The sequence below is a fragment of the Odontesthes bonariensis genome, chromosome 2, assembly GCF_027942865.1.
Source record: "Odontesthes bonariensis isolate fOdoBon6 chromosome 2, fOdoBon6.hap1, whole genome shotgun sequence".
Classification (NCBI taxonomy): Eukaryota; Metazoa; Chordata; class Actinopteri; order Atheriniformes; family Atherinopsidae; genus Odontesthes; species Odontesthes bonariensis.
In genome coordinates, this window is record NC_134507.1 from 39,333,102 (window position 1) to 39,354,014 (window position 20,913).

At 42.1% G+C, this 20,913-nt stretch overlaps 2 non-coding genes across 2 annotated transcripts; both read right to left on the bottom strand.

Annotated features, from left to right (window-relative positions):
• Positions 1 to 9,373: 9,373 nt before the first annotated feature.
• Positions 9,374 to 9,445, bottom strand: trnap-cgg (transfer RNA proline (anticodon CGG)). The gene has a single exon. It is a non-coding gene; the product is annotated as a tRNA-Pro (tRNA).
• Positions 9,446 to 16,893: 7,448 nt separating this feature from the next.
• trnak-uuu (transfer RNA lysine (anticodon UUU)) lies at positions 16,894 to 16,968 on the bottom strand. The gene has a single exon. It is a non-coding gene; the product is annotated as a tRNA-Lys (tRNA).
• Positions 16,969 to 20,913: the final 3,945 nt, after the last annotated feature.

The following is a 20,913-nucleotide window of genomic DNA, read 5'->3' on the forward strand; positions in this document are numbered from 1 at the left end:
TGCAGTGAGCACTCTTCAGCCGTTTCAGATGGTACAACTTTGCACTCCCGCCCGCTCAGGACAAAGTTAAATGTATGAGGATCAAAACCAACAATGGCCTGGGACATCTCAGCAGGTCCAGGATCAGAAACATGGAGACTGAGGGCCAATAGAAACAGAGGTGTCTGCCAACCAATCAGCAGCAGCCGAAGCTGGTTAACTTCCTCGTGTCTGTGTGTCTGTGTGTGTGTGTGTGTCACAGTGTGATCGGCAAATTTTTCAACACAAGACATGCAGGACGCAGAAGTAAATATAACTGTATTTTTTTGAAGAATTGGAAAGAATTGTCCTTGTGGATAAAAATCATGTCATTAACATCCATTTCTGTGACGGAAGTTAATAATTATTTGTGTTGACAGCAGCACCGTCACTGTGAAGGAGAGGGCATTAGAGTGTTATAAATAGTAGCCGATGGATCACTATTGTCTATACCTGGGTGGTAGAACACAAACAGTTATACACATAGATTATATAAACCACCCCAGTCAGAACATCACCTGAGATGTCTACCCTGTAAGGGACATTTGTTTTTTGAGGTGTGGGAGTTAGAGGCAGCTGGAAGCTCTAACAGTCAACCAGCCACAGAGGATGAAGCTCTGATCACTTTTTTCTCATTCTCATGAGAAAATCTCAGCAATCTCATTGCTTTACAACTTCACCGCTTGACTAGGCTCATGGATTATCTATATACAATACATCTTCACTGTAAAGTCCAATAGCTGCCCTGACATACATACATTCCTTAACTTTACTAGGTTAATTACCATATGCACTTATGACTGATTTTTATGAAGTAAAAGTTAGTTGCATGGTGAAAAATGCAAAAAACTTAGTGTTTAGAGGGAAGATGACTTTATTTAGAGTGAAGCTCATTCAACAATAAGTAGCAACACAGTCTCACTCCCACTGCGCATTCAAAGAAGAAGAAGTGTGCATGCATGCGACATTCAGTCTCTCCCGCTCAGCAAAGTATATTAGGTCTATGTCAGCAACGCAGCAGTCCAGCACACAGGCCGGGGCACTGAGGGCAGCCTGCTGAGTCCACTTTTTTTAATTCTTTTGAAGAAGAATAAATAAGGTAAGTTATCAAGCAAGTATGTTTGTTAATATGTTTTAATTACTGCTCTGACAGTTAGCGTTCACTAGCTAACGTTAGCATTAGTTAGCTAGCTAACGAACCAAACAGGCATAACGTTAGCCTGTTCAGGCCATGGTTAAGGCGAGTTTGGGAGGTTTCCCAGTCCTGTGATTATCTTAAAACCTTCGAAAAGTTCCAAAGCCTAATTACTTTGAAAGTCTCACATTTGAAATGTTGTAGCATGAGTTTTCCGTTTTCCCCAAATTGACAGCGATGGCATTTTGGCCTGACTTTCAAATTTGCAAGGTGGAAATGACGGTTTTCAGTTAAGGCAGCATGAATGTGTTTGATGCAGAGAGGAGGATAAATGAGGTTCATAATGCACTGGCGCTGTCTTTCCTTGGGGAAATGGTGAAGGCTGGTGTAGTAGCATAGATGCTTTCGCATCCTATGATCATGACGGCCCTAATTGCACACCGCAATAAGGGTAAATAGCCATTGACTGCTGGTGGGATGGACTATATAGCCCAGTTACCTCCTCATCTCGCTCTTTTTGCGCTCCGTGCCCATATTATTTCCCAGCAGAGTGGCTGAGCTCAGGTGTCTTGCTCCGTGTGCGACACATAACCCAGTTGGTTTGAGGTGGTATTAATATTTTCTAAATAAATTGGCAATTGGCAACAATTTATCAAGAACCCATTTTAAATTTGGAACTTCATACCAATATTGCTCCATATGTAGTATCTATGTGGGGGAAAATTATGTTTGCAGATCAATGACCAAGAAAGAAGCATCTGTTTATGAAAGTAGGATAGTTTTGAGGGGATTTTTTCAACATTATAATTACAAAGTAAAAAGAAATTTAGGCCTCCTAATTTAGAGAAAATTAAATTCGGTATGAAGTTCCAAATTGAAGATGTGTTCTTGATAAATTGTTTAAGCCAATTTATCCGTAAGGTCACTGTGAGTGTTCATAATGGCCAAATGTGTTAGTCTCTCCTGCGTCATGGTGCTGCGCAGCCAGGTTTTCAGGCTGAGAAAGAGCGCTCAGATGCTGTGACAGATATGGGCAGGGCCAGGGAAAGCCTAATGATCTTCTCCACCTCTGACAGCATGGAGCGGGGTTGGTGCTGCAAGGTTTGCAGGATGGACCCCTTTGCAGGAAAGCCCTCCTCTGTCCCCCGTCCCTACACACAACTATAAAGAATGTGAAGGGGACAAAGGGCCTCCTCACACTGGAGGGCAAAGTTGTTCAGGTATGTTGATTTGTCTTCATCAGAAGAACACACTAATACACTCAGATAAATGACCGTGCTTAATTGTAATTCAGAGATACAAACATTTTAGGTAGACAAAGTAATGCCTACCAGTATTTGAAATGTTTTATTACAGAAAAGCTTTTGCAATGACATGTTTAGGTCTAATTAGATCACTAAGTGATTGAACTTGTTCTTATTTAGCTCTCAGCTGTGAAAAAGGTCCGCAGTGGGAGAGAGGAGGTCCCGCTGCGTGAGGTGAAGCTGCAGCAGGTAAGACCAGAGAACGGGAGGATTGGAGAGGAGGGACAACCTCTGTAGTTTCTAGATAAGGGAAGATAAAATAAGATAACTTTCATATTCTGTGATTACCTTAGTAGTCTATGGGAGTGTGCTAACTGTCTCTTTCTGCGGCGCTGGTTGTTTATATGTTCACTGTGGTCACTTGTAGGCTGCACATTACAGAGTAATCTCTGGTGCCTTTATAGTTCTGACATCTCATACTGTGTTCTGTACAGGATAAAGCTTCTGCCTCCCTCACGCTGTGGCGGGAAGCTGCAGTCCAGGAGCTGGACCTCGGCAGCCAGTGCAGGATTACCCACTTAAAGTCCAACATGGATGCAGGAGGGGACTTCCTGCACACAACACCCTACAGCAATGTAGAAGTAAAAAGCATTCTAATTCATCTAATCTAAAAACACATTCTAATCAGAATCAGAATGAGCTTTATTTGCCAAGTCGGTAGGCACATACAAGGAGTTGTTTTCTCTGGTTTAAACATGTAAAAGGCCACATGAAGTTTGGAGGTCTGCAGCAATTGACTGCAGAAAGGTCGCCAACCTTCTGCAGAGTCCATTGCTACAGACCTCCAAACCCCGCTCTGTCATTTTACGTGGCCGACCACTTGGTGGCTGAGCTGCTGGCGTTCCCAGTCGCTTCCACTTTGTTCTAACACCACTGACAGCTGACTGTGGGACATTTAGGAGCGAGGAAATGTCTCCACTGGACTTGTTGCACAGGTGGCATCCTATCATGGCACCACGCTGGAATCCACTGAGCTCCTGAGAGCGAGCCATTCTTTCACAGATGTTTGTAGAAGCAGTCTGCATGCCGAGGGGCTTGCATTTCTACACCTGTGGCCATGGAAGTGATGGGAACACCTGAATTTAATTATCTGGATGAGTGAGTGAATACTTTTGGCAATCTAGTGTATATTATACAGACATAAAATGGCAAATGATCTGACACAATTGAGAAAGAGATTAAAGAAATAAACAAGGAGTAAGAAAGGGGTTTAATATCTAGCTGCAAGGTATTATGGGACATAAGTGCTGTTTGTTTTGGCCGGTGCTGATTGTGACTGATGAGGCAGCTGGAGTGGAGGTGATGGGCGTGATGGAGAGCAGCACAAGGGGGGTGCTGGAGCTCCTCATGTCCAGCACCGAAGTCTTTTATATTTCCCAGGACTTGTGGGAGCCCTGGAAAAGGGTAAAGTCTTTCTAAATATAAAATATATTGGGAACAAAATCATTAACATTGAGGCAGTGGAAAGACCCTGCCCTCTGGCAGAATAAATTTCATATATATGTATATAGTTTACACATAGTTAATATTGTTTTATGTTCTATTTTTATTAATGAAGTTTCTTTGAAAATATAATGAAAATGAATTTAAATCCAGCATTTGGCTCAGTTGTATTGCTGTGGTAATATAGTCTGTGAAGATGAAGTGAAGATAAAAACTCTCCCAACCAAGGCTCAGCTCTGAAATACTACTGAGAGGAATTTCAGATGTGAGATGGTAACAGAGGGAGGACACCTTGAAGGAACCCTGGACAGAATCAGACTTCAGATTTATTCATCTATTCAATAAAGATATATTTCAGTACTCTGTTTTAACGTAACATATAACAGTACAGATGCACATGTTCATTTATTTGTCATTTCAGTTCAGTTTTATTAACACAGACACAATTAAAAGATGTAGCTTAGCTAAGGAATCCTACAAAATGCACCGTAACTTCTGTTCAATCCCGAGCACGCACAGAAGTGTGGGAAGAAAAAACTGAGTTTTAACAGGAAGAAAGCTCCATCAGAACCAGAACCAGGAAGGGCGGCCATCTGCCTGGAGCAGCTGGGGCTGAGAGGACAGAAAAGAGGGGACAACAAGCAGCGGAACACCAGGCCAGGGACACCTGCTGAGAGAGAGGAACAAGTTAATGACAACAATGATGTCACATGTACATGGAGAGGAGAGGTGCATCATGGGAGCTCCCCCAGCAGGCTGGGCCAATAGCAGCAGAACTATGGGATGTTTTCAGGCTCACCTGAGCCATCCCTAACTATAAGCTTCATCAGAAAGGAAAGTTTTAAGCCTGATCTTAAAAGTAGAGAGGGTGTCTGCTTCCTGAAGCCAAACTGGCAGCTGGTTCCACAGAGAGGGGCCTGATAACGGAAGGCTCTGCTCTGCCATTTACACAAAAGGGGGAGATTAACATTATGCAGGACAGGTCCGATCCCTCGGTCAGTATATAGCTCATGCAAATTTGACTGTATCCATTGAACTTATGATAGAATCATGCACCGTATTAGTCATTTTGGGGAACTCTGATTAAAGTTTTAATAATGTCTCTTGCTGACATTACATTTTATAACATTTAAGTCTAACACACCATGTTATTGTGATAAAATGAAAGGTTTTAAATAACAGTACAACAGCTACAAGAGGTCCAGGTTACACATATAACAGGGCTAAAATTGACAGGATTTCAGGTGAAAAACACTTTGAAAGATGGAAGTTGTAATAATCCTAAACCTGTCACTTGATTTCATTGTAAGACACAATTTTTTTTTGTACTATTAACAAAATTTCAACAAACTTCTATAACTGCTTAACTTGACGGATAAACATACATTTATATTTATATCTAAATATCTGTTGTTGTAATATAATGTAAATGTAATATAAATATCTCAAGTGTTTCCAGTTAAAGCGAGTCTGCCATGTCAGCAGAAAGTATTACCTTATTGCTGAATATACTGTCCTGTTGCTGTGGGCAGTGTCAGTGATTGACAGATAAAGCAGCCAATCAGCACATGATGTTCACTGCAGGGCAGCTGCTTACTCGTGTGTACAGTATCTGACTAAATACATCCCAAAGAAGGAAAGTGGTCTGTCAGAGTACCTGCAAACTGTCATGGAGAATTCCAACATGGACAGAGTTAATGAGTGTGATGAGATGAGAGCTGTCATGCAGGCTTACTCCAGAAAGAGAGAGATCAGTGCTCAGGAGTGTGTGACTCGTGCATGTGGAATAAAGATGAAGAAGTGCTCACGCAGTGTTGTGTTCATTCCCACTGATGACAGTCCAGTGAAAATGAGTCGCCCCATGTCATTCTTGGAGGACACCCCGTCAGAGTCTCGTAATGTCTGGATGACGAGTTTGAGTGACAAATACAAAGCCAGACCCGAGACCCCAGAGTATGAGGAGATGTGCTCGGCTGATTTTGCTGCTAGCTGCAGGTTTGTCAGTGCAGACCACTCAAAGCGTGATGGTGTTTCACCACTTCTGAATGAGCTGGGATTTGTCCAAAGGCGGAAAAATGATAAGCCCTCTGTCATCAGATATTACCAATGTTCCAAGGAGAAACAGCCCGAGCAGTTTTATGCCAGATTACTGAGACTGTACCTTCCTCACCGATCCGAGTATGAAATACCAAGTGCCCATCTTCCAACCTACGAGTCTTTGTACAACTCTGGCTGGGTGCAGCTCCCAGGCTCAAACCGTCCTGAGAGCGTGAAAAACATTATACAAACACACAGAGACTAATATGAGAAACACACTGAGGAGATTGAGAATGCACTTGTAGAGTTTGAGGAGAGCAAAGAGCATGTGATGGATGAATGGTGTAATCTGGCTCCTGAATCTGAAGTTGTGATGATGAGCTGCAGCAAAGAGAGCCAGACGATGAACAGGAAAACGTGCCCGACTATTGTCCTCAGTCTGCTGCTGTGACAGAAATGAGAGCCATCAGAGAACCCCCAGCTGTGGATCCAGCTGTGCTGCGGCAGATGTATCAGAACCTGAAGCAGAAGCAGGCCTGTGTGTTCCATGCTATCAGAGACTGCTGCATTAAACTTGTGTGTGGCCTAAATCCAGAGCAGTTTTTCTTTTATGTCAACGGTGGTGCGGGAACAGGAAAGTCCCACTCCTTCCAAAGTGGGATGGATGTCGTCTCTCCTCATCAGACCAGGTTTTCTCCAGAAAGATTGCCAATTATCTCTGTAGCCCACGTTGTTTGCTGGACACCATCTAGACAACCAGCGATTGAAGGAGGACATGCGACTAAACATGTCATCACTGGTCAGATTTGGCAGGGGTCCAGAGAAAACTACGGAGTCCCACATTGTTTTGGCAAAATCACACACCGATGCAACATTAATTTTAGTGACCTCCGATTGGCGTAACCGAGTGTCATTAACGCCGACGTGAATAACAGTTTCACCGTATTTACGTTTATCTTTAGCCAGCAGTTTTAAATAGGATTCTATGTCGCCCGCTCTGGCCCCTGGAATGCATTTGACTATGGCCGCTGGTGCCTCTAATGCCACGTTTCTGACTATAGAGCTGCTAGTTACCAGGGTTTTGTCCTCAGCGGGTGTGTCGCTGAGTGGGGAAAATCTATTTGAAGCGTGGACAGGTCGATGGTGAACAACGGGCTTGACTTTAGAGCTATGCCTCTTCCTGACAGTCACCCAGCCACCCTGTAATCCTGGCTGCTCGGGTTCTGCTAGGGGGAGGCTAATTGAGCTAGCTACGCTAGGTGGCTCCGCATTGACTAAAGGGACCTGGCTCGCTATCGGTTGATGTTCAACAGTGCAGAGCCGAGCTTCCAATTCAGATAACCTCGCCTCCAAAACTACAAAAAGACTACATTTGTTACATGTACCATTATCACTAAAGGAGGCAGAGGAGTACCTAAACATCTGACACACGGAGAGGGTGAAAGCAGGAGATGGAGGGAGAGAACTGGTAGCCATGCTAAGCTAGAGAACCAGACACACCGCTAAAAAGTGAGAATAAAGATTAAAGATCTGTAGGAGTGTGATAGAAACAAATGGTAAGCTATAGAGTTAACTATGCAAAATTGTGTAAGTTATAGGTAGAAATAAAGTGATTATCAGTAGTCCAAGAGGAGAAATAAATTCCACAGTGCACAAGCAAGGTAACAGGAAGTGATGCAACACGTCTTACCGCAAAGCAAAGCGTCACAGCGTCAATCAACCACCACTTCACCACAGGGCCAAGACTCCTTTAATGTTGGGGTTGTTCACTCTATGTCCTCAATAACTTCACTCATGTTGAGTGAAGGGAGAGCCAGCTGCAACAGCTCCAAACAATATAGTAAGACAGGACATTTTTGCAATTGTTATCAGCACTCTTAAAGCTGCCGTCGGCAGGTTTTCAAAATTCCGAGTCTAAAGTCGGAAAATTCGAACTGATACAACTTTCAGGTCCCTCCCCCTCTGTGGACGAGGTTGTGCACGTGAGTTCACACCAGTGTGCGCGCACACAAGCTGGGGGCAGACTCAGCATGGAAGACGTGGTTGGTGACTGTTCTGCTCAGATAATAGATAAATAATAAACCTAACGTGTTTGGTTAAAAACAGCCGGGAGCGCTCGATTTTTGCAAGCATGATTACAGGCTTCAGAGGGAGCTACAGAATTCGGGATTTTTCCTAAACAGCCTATTTAATATTCTACTTCCAGAATCAGAATATGACTAAAAAAAAGTTGCAGACGGCAGCTTTAATTAACAATTTGGGTGAGCAAAGAGAGACGCATTTAAGATCAAGGAAGGTACCCAAAGTTAACCATCAAGCTTTCCGTATAGAAAGCTTGATGGTTAACTAGACCAACGAGCCAAACGGTGGTCTTCCTGCGTTTCGTGAGAGCGTTCGGACAGCTGCGTTTCGTGAGAGCGTTCGGACAGCTGACGTAGCCATGGAATCCTGGGAATTTGTGATTGCTTTCTTTCTTCTTTGACTTTTCCAGAGCAATGAGCCTATATTGTTTGGAGTTGGCTCTCCCTTCCCTCAGCATGAGTGAAGTTATTAGGCACATACACTGAACAGCCCACAAAAACTCCTGAGACCAATGAGTCAATACTCACCGCCAGGTTCCACCAATTCACATCACATTTTATGAAGAAGCCCAACTTTAAGACAGAACAGGCCTATATCTCCATTTCTCTACCATTGACTTGAAGCGTTTCAATCTGGATTTATAGAACAAATACCAAAACTGCTTTAGATAATACTGCAGAGGGTGTGCTTACATGATACAGGTATTTATGCGTGGATCTGTCTTTCAAATTCCAGATAAGAAATTCATTTAAGAAGGACTCCAAGCAACTTCAGAATGAGTGGTGGAGGTTTGAGCTGTATTTCCTTATTTGGGGCTTTGATTCCAAATGCATTCAATGTTATAGTCAAAATGATACCCTCGGAAGGTACGTTCGATCATCGAATAGAAACATCCTACAACTTTCAGTTCAGCTCACTCAATGTCAGTGTTGCTTCCATCTTTTTTATTTCAAAGTTCTCTTATTCTAAAGTGGAGATTAGTTGCCAAAAGTATGTGTAAATTAATCTGTAACACTACAAATCCCTGTGAGTGTAAACTTGTGGAGGGTCAACGTAAACTCCAAGTAAAAGTCGGGATAACGGTTTGTCTAGCTAAAAATTGCATTGTAAAAAAAAGATGAGTTGTTCACTTAACTGTCAGTGGCTTCAATGTTGGGGTTGTTCAGTCTATGTCCTCAATAACTTCACTCATGTTGAGTGAAGGGAGAGCCAGCTGCTACAGCTCCAAACAATGTAGTAAGACAGGACATTTTTGCAATTGTTATCAGCACTCTTAATGAACAATTTGGGTGAGATCAAGGAAGGTACCCAAAGTTAACCATCAAGCTTTCTGTAAGCTTTTCTTAGAGTAGGAGGGCTCGTCCGGGATTTGAACCCGGGACCTCTCGCACCCGAAGCGAGAATCATACCCCTAGACCAACGAGCCAGAAGGTAGACATTTTACGTTTCATGAGAGCGCGCGGTCAGCTGACGTAGCCATGGAATCAGTGGCGTGCATACATAGACATCAGGGGCCTCATGTACAAAGCGTGCGTACGCACAAAATAGTGGCGCACGTTTTCACGTCAACGATCAGATCAAGAACGAAAAGACCGTGGAAATGTGCGGTGCCTCACGGCAGCTTCAGGGCTGGCGTACGCACTTTTCTACAGCTGTTGATTCTTTGGCGACACCTAAGGTGATGTTGGGAAACTGTTATAATAAATAAATGTGAAAACAATTAGTGCTCAGACAGTGATGTGCACACCTGAGACACATGAACAATTAATACTGATAAACTATTAACACACCCATGTGTCTGCAATTACACGAGCGGACATAAAAACAGCGCAAAGTGGTGCAATGCAAACCATTAAAAACAATGGCTGCTTAAATTAGAAGACTTTGCAAATGGTGCAATTCGAAGAGAGCGTGTGTTCACTACAACAGAGAGGATTAGCTGGCACATGATGGCGACTGACTCATCAGCCGTTTTGAGGGAAATCCTCCTGGAACTGTGCGCAGAGCTGCGGCCGGCGTTGGAGCACAACACATGCGCTGCCTGTGCCCACAGGTGATGTGCACACTGGGGTTCCAACCGGAGCATTCCAGAGGTGATGTGCACACTGGGGTTCCAACCGGGGCATTCCAGGGGCAGGTCGCCAACCGATTGGGACTGTGCCAGTCTACCGTGACCCGAGCCATGCCAGCCACGTGGAGCAGAATTAATCGCATCTCAGCCACGTATATCAAATTCCCAACAGGCCAACATTAAAGACCTCATGACACCTGGAGACGACTTTTTTTTTGTTTAGTCTGAAATAACTATTATTTTCGAGTTGAAATACATTTTTGTGATAAATATGCCCGGTTTTCTGTTATTTTCGAAATTTGAACGCACGCCACTGAAATCCACAGGCCAGTGTCCCGCCAACGTTCCAACATAAAAATGACGTATGCTCCGGAACATCTGCTCCCTCCTCCTCTCTCCTCTCGCACACTTTAGACTGTTCGCGGCAGCACACCGACTCATCTACTACTGGCATTGGCTCACACCTCCCACAAGAACACCTAAAGCAGGGGTGGCCAACCGGTCATAGACTAAGAGCCGCATTTTTTACTGTGTTACCACAAAGAGCCACATTATTTGGAAAAATGACCGAATTCTCTCCGTTCCATCCGTCTGTTCTTGACTCGCTCTCTCGTCTCGGTCACATCAACGCTGATATTAAACCCACGAACCGAGCAAAATGAGTCAAAAACAGGCGTGTTTGGAAAGCTTCTTCCCACTGAGGAGACAGAAGAAGAGGCTAAGAAAAAGAAAGCTGCATTTTGAAGACATGTTTCAGCGTTACCATAGCGACCAGAGAGCGTTAGGAGGCAGAGAGGATGTTACGTCAGGAGGACGCTGCTAATAAAGTTACATACAAGTACACAGTGGATTCAAGTTTATTATTATATTTACTAAATACCACAGAGTCTGTGATTGTATCATTTAATTTGTAGTATTTATCCTGAAAAGGCGTGAAAATATTGTCTGACATTAAAAGAAAAATAATAAAATTATATCCAAGACTTGTGGAAAGAAGTAAATGATTTAAAAGCAAATAAAGCAATAAGCAGCAGGAGGAAGCAGAGACACGTCTGCACTCTTCAGAAGCAGGAAGCAAAGTCTGGCAGCTTTAGAGGTCAAGTTAGCGACTGAAAAACTTATCTGTCCTGTGCAGGTCGTCCACTTTTGTGTAACACCCCATCTGTGAATGTATAAGCAGTCATAAAGTTGAGACTTCTTCAGAGCTGCAGCCAGCGCCGTTTCCCTCCTTCAGGAAGTCAAATTAAACTGAAACGTTGACGCGGTCTCACTGAGCTTTGTTAACAGAAGTTTCCTCCACAGAGGACAAGCTGCTGATCCTGGATCTGCTGAGATGTCCCAGGTATTTGTTGGCTTTGGTCCTCATACATTTAACTTTGTCCTGAGAAAGGAGAAGTTCCAAAAAGGGAAACAGGGACTGTTTCTGCATTTGACATAGACTATATCATGCTGACGTTGATCTGGGGCTGCAGTTTTTCATTTAGTTTCAGACTTGTTGGATTGAAATGTTGATGAGTTTCTGTGGCAGATAGGCTCCAGTCCCCCTGAAACCATGTAAAGCAAATGGAAGGATGGGGAGTTTGCTCCATTGAATGTAAAGTTATCCTGAAGATAACGGGCAGGATTTGAACCAGCTGTTGCACCACTGGCAAGTTATGGTCTCTGTGAAAGTCACCAAGCCACCTTCACACTTGAAGATGTTTCTGGAGTGTTTTTCAATTTGTATTTTTAGTGTTTGGAGCTGAAACTTCACTGAGTCATAAGTTTTGATCCCAGAACCTCTGAGGTTGAAAACATTCACCAAACAGTCTGAGCTATTCTTCCAGACACTCAGATGTGCTGTCCTGCAGCTCTTCTCTCTGGACTTTGACCTATAAAATACAGAAACACATCACCTTACATTCATGATTTTTGACCTTTTCCTGTTATTGAACTCAGTTAGGAACCTTTGTGTGCAGAAAAACTGTTCCACTGAACCCTTTGCTCTGATTTCTGCACAGGCAGCAGTTCCATAATGAATCAGTCGGGGTGTTGAAAGGAATGTTTACATGACATCGAACACAGAACCGTCTCCATTCACCTCAACAGTGAATATCATCTTCTCCCGTCCACACCAGCTCTGTGAAGAATGTTAGCTGCAGTTCTTCATTCACCATCCCGTCTTCTGTGTCACTCAGAACAGCAAATGAAGAAGTAAAGGAAGTAAATCAGATCTTCTATGAGTCCAATGAGTGTGATCCTCCTGACCGTATCCAAACCAGTCAAACTTCTGTTTAGTTCAGTTCAGTTCAGTTTACTTTATTGGTACCCGTAGGTAAACTGGTTTTGCAGTTTAAGAGAGAGATGGGTGTCCTTACATACAAGCTACAAGACACATGACACATATAAACATGGAATCTAAAAAACACATATAGGCTACACAAGAATAAATAATACAAGGACAGTGCTGACATATAACATACAACATATATGTACGCAAGAAGCAGAACTGCAGTGGGATGACCATAAGGCTTCATGCAGTTATTGAAGAACTATGGCAGTTAGAATGCAATTTAAGTGCAAAAGCATTGCTACAAGTAAATACATAACCTGCAAGTGCATTGGAAACATAATAATCCACAGGAAATTTGTCTTACATCTTATTTAGCAGAATAACTGCAGCTGGGACAAAACTGTTTTTGAATCTGTTGGTTCTGCAACCAGGAACTCCCAGCCTCCGTCCAGAGGGGAGGTACTGGAATTCATTATTCAAGGGGTGTCGGCTATCATCCAGGATACCCATTGCTATCCGCTGTAGTTGTCTTGTGTATAGGGAAGAAGGGTGCAGCTGTGTCTCCCCAATTAGTTTGCTTGACCACTTGACAATTTGGTATAGGCGGTTCTTGTGTGTAAGGGGAATATTGCCAAACCATGATGCTAAAGAAAAAGATATAATTGATTCAATAAAAGAGTGATAAAACAAAATCATCATGGTCTTGTCACATTAAACTGGTAAAGCTTCCTCAAACAGTGTAACCGCTGTTGTCCTTTTTTGCATATAGCCTCACAATTCTCCTGGAGATTTAGTTTGGCGTCGATGATTGTCCCTAAGCATTTATAGGATTTAACTTGTTCCACTATTTGACCTTTCATAGTGGTGGCCTCATGCCTAGGATTGTTTCCAAAATCAATGTGCATATCCTTTGTTTTTGCTATGTTCAGTTGAAGATATGATTCCTCACACCACTATACAAAATCTTCTACTATTGGTCCATGACCTCGTTCGTTCTTCTGTAGCAAGCTTACAATGACAGAGTCATCTGCATATTTAATTATGGTCCTATTAGCAAAAGTACTCTGACACATGTTTGTATACAGGATGAACAGGAGGGGTGAGAGTGCGCACCCTTGTGGCGAGCCTGTGGAGGAGCAAAGTTGACTGGACATGACTCCATTCACCCTGACTTCCTGTGTACTATTAATTAAAAAGTCTAAAATCCAACCAACAACATTAAAACTTAAAGAAAATTGTGTAAGAAGACGGTTTATTAAAATGTGTGGTTGGATGGTGTTAAAAGCTGATGAAAAGTCAATAAATAAAACTTGTGCATGTGACCCACTTCCTTCAAGATGTTTTAGAAGCTGATGGAGTAGGGTGATGGTAGCATCTTCCACTCCTCTGTTCGGCCTGTAGGCAAACTGCATGGGGTCCAATGCATTTTCAGTGTGCCTTAAGATGTGTGACCTCATCCATTTTTCAAAATTTTTCATTACAATTGAGGTTAGGGCAAAGGGTCTAAAATAGTTCAAAGTACTTGGCCTGCCACATTTCGGGACAGGGACCACAACAGCGTGTTTCCATACCTTGGGTACATGTTGTGTCTGCAGAGATTTATTAAAAATGAGCTGGAATATTGAGCTCAACTCTTTTGCACATGTCTTAATTACACGCCCACAGATATTGTCTGGTCCATAACTTTTATTAACCTTTGTCTTGAAGAAGACATTTTCAACATCTTTACATGTGATGCTGGTGTGCTGACCATCTTTGAGTTTGCACTGGAGTTTTCCAATTTCCTGGCTGAAATCAAACTTATCAAAACGGTTATAAAAACAATTCAAGGCATTTGCAAGCTCATTATCAGATGTAAAACCTTCAAGGGATATATGGTTACTTTTACTCTGGTTCTGGATACCAGCTATAGTTTTCATACAGGACCAGGCAGAGCCAAGGTTATTCTCAGTCATTCTTTGTTTGAGTTTGGACTTATATCTTTGTTTGGCTTTAGATATCTCAGTTTTCAGTTCTCTGGTGGCTACATGTAGATCAGTAGCAGTACCCTGCTTGTGAGCCTGCCTTTTTCCTCTGTAAACTGCTTTTAATAGTCCCATTTACCCATGGCTTGTTGTTTGGGTAAATCTTGATCTGTTTACATGGGATAATCATATCCCTACAAAAAGCCACATATGAACACACCACATCAGTGAGTTCATCCAAATCATTACAGGAGTCTGTAAAAGTGTCCCAGTCTGTGCAGTCATAACATTCCTGAAGGCACATAACTGAATCCTCAGTCCATTCCTTTACTTCCTTGATTTGCACTTGTTCCCTTCTCAAGACAGATCTGTACTTGGGAATGAGTTGAACACAGTTATGGTCTGCAGAGCCCAGCGGGGGCAGTGGAATCTATTTGTAAGCGTCCTTCACTGTACCATAACAGAGATCCAGTGTCTTTCCCCGCCTGGTTGGACAGGTGACATACTGATAAAAGTCTCTCACGGAATGTTTTAACGTCACATGATTGAAGTCACCTAGGATAAAGTTCGGAGCGTCGGGTGAGAGTGATTGTAATTTATGCATGACATCCGAAATAACATTGCAGGCAATGGTGGCATTTGCCTTCGGGTGAATGTACACGACTGTTAGAAAGATTTGCGGAAATTCGCGTGGCAGATAGAATGGACGCATTGACACGGACAGGAGCTCAATGTCGGGTAAACAGATGTTTTCTCTGACAGTCACAGAAGTACAGTAGCGCCTGTTCAGGTATACACATACCCCTCCGCCGAGCGTCTTCCCCGTTATGTTAGCATCTCTGTCCGTCCGGATAGGTGATCCAAAACCGTCGATCTACAGTTCTCGGTCCTGGTCGTGCCCAGACAACCAGGTCTCCGTGAAGGCCAAGACGCAGCATTCCCCAAAATCCTTTTGCAGCTGGACGTTTCCCTGCAGCTCATCGAGTTTATTCCTAAGGGATTGTACATTTCCTAAAATCATGGTGGGGAGGGGGATCCGTTTCAGACACCGCTTCCTCCGGCGTAAACGAACACCTCCGCGTTTGCCTCGCTTCCTCTTTTTTCCCTGCCATGCCGAGTGTTCGGGCTTGTGATCTTTTCTTATACAGTCTGGTAAGTTTAAAACCGCATCTGGTGTGTTGTGCGCGCCCTCAAAGCGAAGTTGAAGCAACTGGTCTCTGCTGTACACAGTTCTTGCTTGGGCGGCCTGCATTGTGTCTCGGGCAAGCAGCAGGCATGACACCAGAATCCAAGTTACAACCAGATAGAAAAGTTCCATTTTTGTTTTGTATCGTCAGTTCAGGGTGAAATGACGTGGACAAACTTTAAACAGACTTCAGACAAACGTCAGGACTCTTAAGACTTATACAACCGATTAAAACAAACAAACATATTGGACGCCAAACTCTCTCCCTGCCAGTCGCTGCGTGTGCAAGCGCCTGTGGCTCTTGCTCACAGTTCAGGTTCAGTTGAAGGTTTAGTCAGTGGTGTTATTTATTTAGTCATTTACAAATCCTCTGAAAAGTAGATCATAATCCAACTGAAGTTTGGTGGATTAAAGCCTGCTCTTTAAAGCACAGAGCAACGTCACCTCCCAAAGCCAACCCTGTCACTGGCTCTAAAGGAGAGGAGCCTGTTAGCGGAGGGCCCTGCTCAGAGTCCTGCTTTAGTGAACTACAGCAACCAAGTAAACCTGCGAGACTTCTGTTGGGATCAGACTGATCTATGAGGGCTTAAAGATTCAACAAAGAGAAACATGCAGCTGAACCTAAATAAAACTTGAACAGAGAACTTACAGGAGAGGTTTTTAATGCTTTTATGCATCAATCTTTACTTCATTGGCTCCCTCCATGGGATAAAATTTGGAACATTTTCCTAATAAAAGAAAAAGATGTCAAGGCTCAGAAAGCGCCTTTATCATTGTTTTACTGTGTAATATGTAGGATCCATAAACTCATTTATCACCAGCTCTATCAGCATGGAGAGAATCCCCTTTTCTCCCAAAAGATCCCAGGTGCTGCTCCTGAGGTGTTTCTGTGAGTTTATCACACCAGCTGGTGAAATGATATGAGTCCCTCTACAGTTGTTGTAGATATCAGCTGAGATTCAAACTAAAAGACACATTTTGTGTCTGAAACTGTGAGAGACTGTTCAAGTGGGACTGAAAGCAGATTCAGAGGGTTGTGATGTATGTTTTTCCACCCAAATGACGTGATAACTGTCAGAGATGCAGCAGTGCTATGAAATCCACTTTAGAAGCTGCAGTTATTGGACACAATGAGAGCTGACCATCTCTGTGGCTCAGAGGAAAACTGAGCAACAATGTATTTTAGATAACTTATATAATATATATATTATTTATATATTTCTATAACTTACAAATGAGGATATAATGCAGCTAACAACAAAGCTAACAGCAAAGCTACATAGAAGGAAAAGCATCAGCCAGGCTCTGTCAGAGGTGACAGTGTAGAAACAGAGTGCAGGCATAGAGGGAAGTACAGGTTAAGTGGGAGATTACATTTCTACAGCTGAACAGGGACTTGAACCCTGGACCCTCAGATTAAAAGTCTGATGCTCTACCAGCTGAGCTATCCAGGGCCCATGAAAGTGTGTCTGAGTGACAGCTGACATCTGAAACACTTCCTGAGTCCAAAGCTGTGACGCTGTTTTCTGAACAAACGCCTGGTTGATGTGAACTTGTGTTGCAGCCACTGAGCATAAAGAAGAAGGCCTTCATGGAGGGAAACAGGGAGTTAAGGAGGAGTGTGAAGAAAAAAGGAAGAGAGCAAGTCGGTGGGAAACTATCTGCAGCAGAACAGTGTGAGGGATGTGTGGTCAGGAATGGAAAAGCTCACAGGCTTTGGGATAATGTGGGATCAGACAGATGGAAGAGTTCAGACAAACTCAGCATGCTGCTGCCTCCTGCTACAGACCTCACATCCTCCATGTACCAACAGCTTCCCTGTCACACCTCAGCACATCTACATGAAACTATCACATCTATAGGAAAATAAACTATGGCCTCATCTGGAATACAAACAAAAGAGATGATTGTGGATTTTAGGAGGAGCAGCAGTCAGCTGAACACCGTCTCCATCCTCGGTGAAGAGGTGGTTGAGGATTACAGATACCTGAGGGTTCACCTGGACAGCAGACTGGACTGGAAATGCAACACTGAGGCTGTCTACAAGATGGGACATTCAGTAAACTATTCCTATAACTGTATATATGCTAACTGAGCTGGCATGGGTTGGTGCACTAAACACATGTTACAGAGTTTAATATTTCTGCATCTTTTAGTAAAAACAGGAAAGAATGAGTGTATATTTCCAGCCAAATTCCCAATAAAGCTGCTCTCATCCACATATTTTTCTGTTTCTTCTGTCAGACGGCTAAACTGAAAATCAGCCCATTAAGACTACGGGTCAACTCGTGGTCACTTAAAGCATGTCCAGACTGTCGCTCTGCTCTAATAAATCCTGATTTTGTAACCGCAGCCTCATGTGAGAAAATCACCCTTCAGGTGACTTAAAGACAACATGTTGGCAGCGATTTCAGCTGTGCTTACATGCAGCGTGATGTCCCACAGAGAAAGTTAGAGGCAGCAGAATGTCAGGAAGGTTTTCTGCACAGTCTATCCCGTGCATGTACGCTGGGACAACATGATGGTCCAGTTAAATGGACGAGTACACCTGGAACTGAAGCTGGACTTACCTGTGCATGCAAGCGTTCTGAATGTCCTGATCAAGATAAAAATATGTAACATACAGAACAAAAAGCATACATCTCCAGCTGAAAACATGAAACCTGCATCCTACAAATAAAATGTTCCACTGGGGTGACCCACCCAAGTTGGTTATTAGGAGGAAATTTCAGAAATATCCTCAAAACCAGTTTTTCTCAGTGTGCAGACTTCAGCTTTTTGTTTTAAGTTTTGAACAAAGAAAATAGACTCAAATGTAACCTCTCTTCTATGCATATTCAGAACTTATTTAAATCTCTTCCAGAAAAACTCTTGTTTTGATCGTTTTCTTTAAAATAAAGATTTTTAAAAAGCTAACTGACCATGTGCTCTGTTTTACATATAACACCAGTTATAGAGGTAAACACGCAAAGTTAACATATTGACAGGTTTCAAATGTATTTTTCAGTGGCCGTGAGAGAGTAGTATAGGATACTTTGTGTCAAAAAAAAGATTTATGGGGGGTAATAAAAGTGTGATTTATGAGGGGGGGTAATAAAACTGTCATTTGACAGGTGACCTTTTGACCTCCGTATGTCCTGTCACATCAAAGGGTTAGCTCACATCAAAGGGGTAGCTCACATCAAAGGGTCAGCGATAACAAGTGGCTGGTGGTGGGGGTTAGGGGTGGGTGTTAGGGGGGTTCAATATGTTTGAGTAGTAACAGTATTGACAATCAAATCAAATTTATTTGTATAACACATTTCGTGTACAAAACAATTCAAAGTACTTCACGTAAAATAAAAGCAAATCAAGTAAAGTCTTTCATTGTCAGATACACAGAACAACAGAGTCGGGCACTGAAATTCATGACATAAGTACGCTAACAATAAATAGTCAATATAGATACTATAAAATATACATTTTACGTTAATTACTAGTGCTATACTGAACATATAATACACTTAATAGCCTATGCTAATCTAAGACCTATACTAACCTAGAAACCCAAGATAAAAATACAATATTGTGTAATATTGCATGTTGTAGTGCATTTCAGCAGGGAGTGTAAGAAGCATTAAAATATATAAAAGAATATAAAGAGAAACAAATAAAATAATTTAAATTGATTTAAAAACAAGCAACTGTCCAGATAAATTAAAATATATCGTGCAGATTCCACACATAGACACATGAGAAAAGTAATGTTTTTAACCTGGATTTAAAAATGTCTCCATTTGGTGAAAGTTTAATCTCCTCTGGCAGTTTGCTCCACTTGTTTGCAGCATAACAGCTAAACGCTGCTTCTTTGTGTTTTATAAATAAAAAGATGGTAAACTGTCAAGATTTAAAATACTGCGTTCTTGATTGTTTCAAAAAGTATGTAGACAGGCTGTAGATAGTTTAAATGCTAATATGTTAAAGTTTACACGAGACAGTCAGACGATTCAAATCGCATTGTGGCAAATCAAGGAGTGAGTTTCCACAGCAGGGGTCCACGGGAACCTGTCAAAATGGGTGGTTTCAGGGTAAGTGATGAATACAGTAAAAAGGCTGAATTTCCACTCTCATCCCGTAAGGTGACTTGGGGGATGTTGGAGGTGTGATAAGAATCCAGCCTGACTTTAAGAACCAATGAGATGAAAGGAGGGTGGGGGGTTTTGGTAATGGATAAAAACAACCCCACAGCAGGGGTCCACGGGAACCTGAAAAAAAAAAAAAAAAAAAAAAAAAAAAAAAAAAAGATTATTCAAGAAAACCCTTGAAACAGGAAGCACAAAGAGTTGTTAATGTAACCTCACACCAACAGTATATCTGCATCCGCACCAGACAAGAATAACTCAATAAACTGGCTTATGTTACCCCTCATACTTTATGTTACTTTGCTGTTAAAAGATTTATTTATCTCCAGTTGAGCAGTGTAAAGAACATTCACGCAACATTTAATTAGCTATATTCAATATGATCTGCTGTATTCAATGCAATTTATTATTAATAAAGGTAATCACACACACAGCCAGAGACAAACAACGACAAGTTTTCAGGAGTGCTGACAGTTTTCTATTCTCAGGTAAACTTCATCTCAGGGCAAATACTACCCCAGACAGATTTGTCAGCCTTCTTCAGGTAGGCTACTTCTAAATAGGAGTCTACACACCTATTAACTAACCCGGGGTGAATAAAAGCTTACAAAAAAAACAAAAAAAACCCTTATTCATCCATTGTTGTGCAACAACCCAGAAGTAGATCTCCTAGGGATGTTTAGAGTTGATATTAAGAATGATTTAAGTTTTAAAAAAATAAAAATAAAAATTTAAAAATAAAAAACAAAGCAGATGTAAAAGAAAAACCCTCCTAACGACATGCAGAGAAATAAACTACAGTCAAAATAAAGTTTTCAAACAGAATTCGAGCACGCTCCTAAAACACCTGAGCACCAAGTTACCCACGAAGTGATCAGAACTGATCAGAAGTGTAAAGAGATAGATGTTCCAGGCAACTACAGGCTTAGAAAAAATTATTTGGAGATAACGGTAAGTCACTCGTCTAGCAGAGTCAGGTTCTCAGCTGTCATCCTGAGAACTACCAATGTCTGATTCTATCTTTTATTCTGAGATCTTGTGAATTTCCAGTTAAACATTTATATCAGATATGTGTAACAGATAGTTAGATGTCCAAGTCACATCCTGCATTTACTGTTACAAAGTTAACTCAAATGTGAACTAAATCTTCAACCTTTTAGGCGTGCAATGCAATTGTCCAACCAGGAACTGTAGAAAATAACCCAGCTTTATGGTGAATTACACCTAAGCGGCACCAGTGTAAAGTATAAGCTTCAATAAGCCAATTCACATATATTACT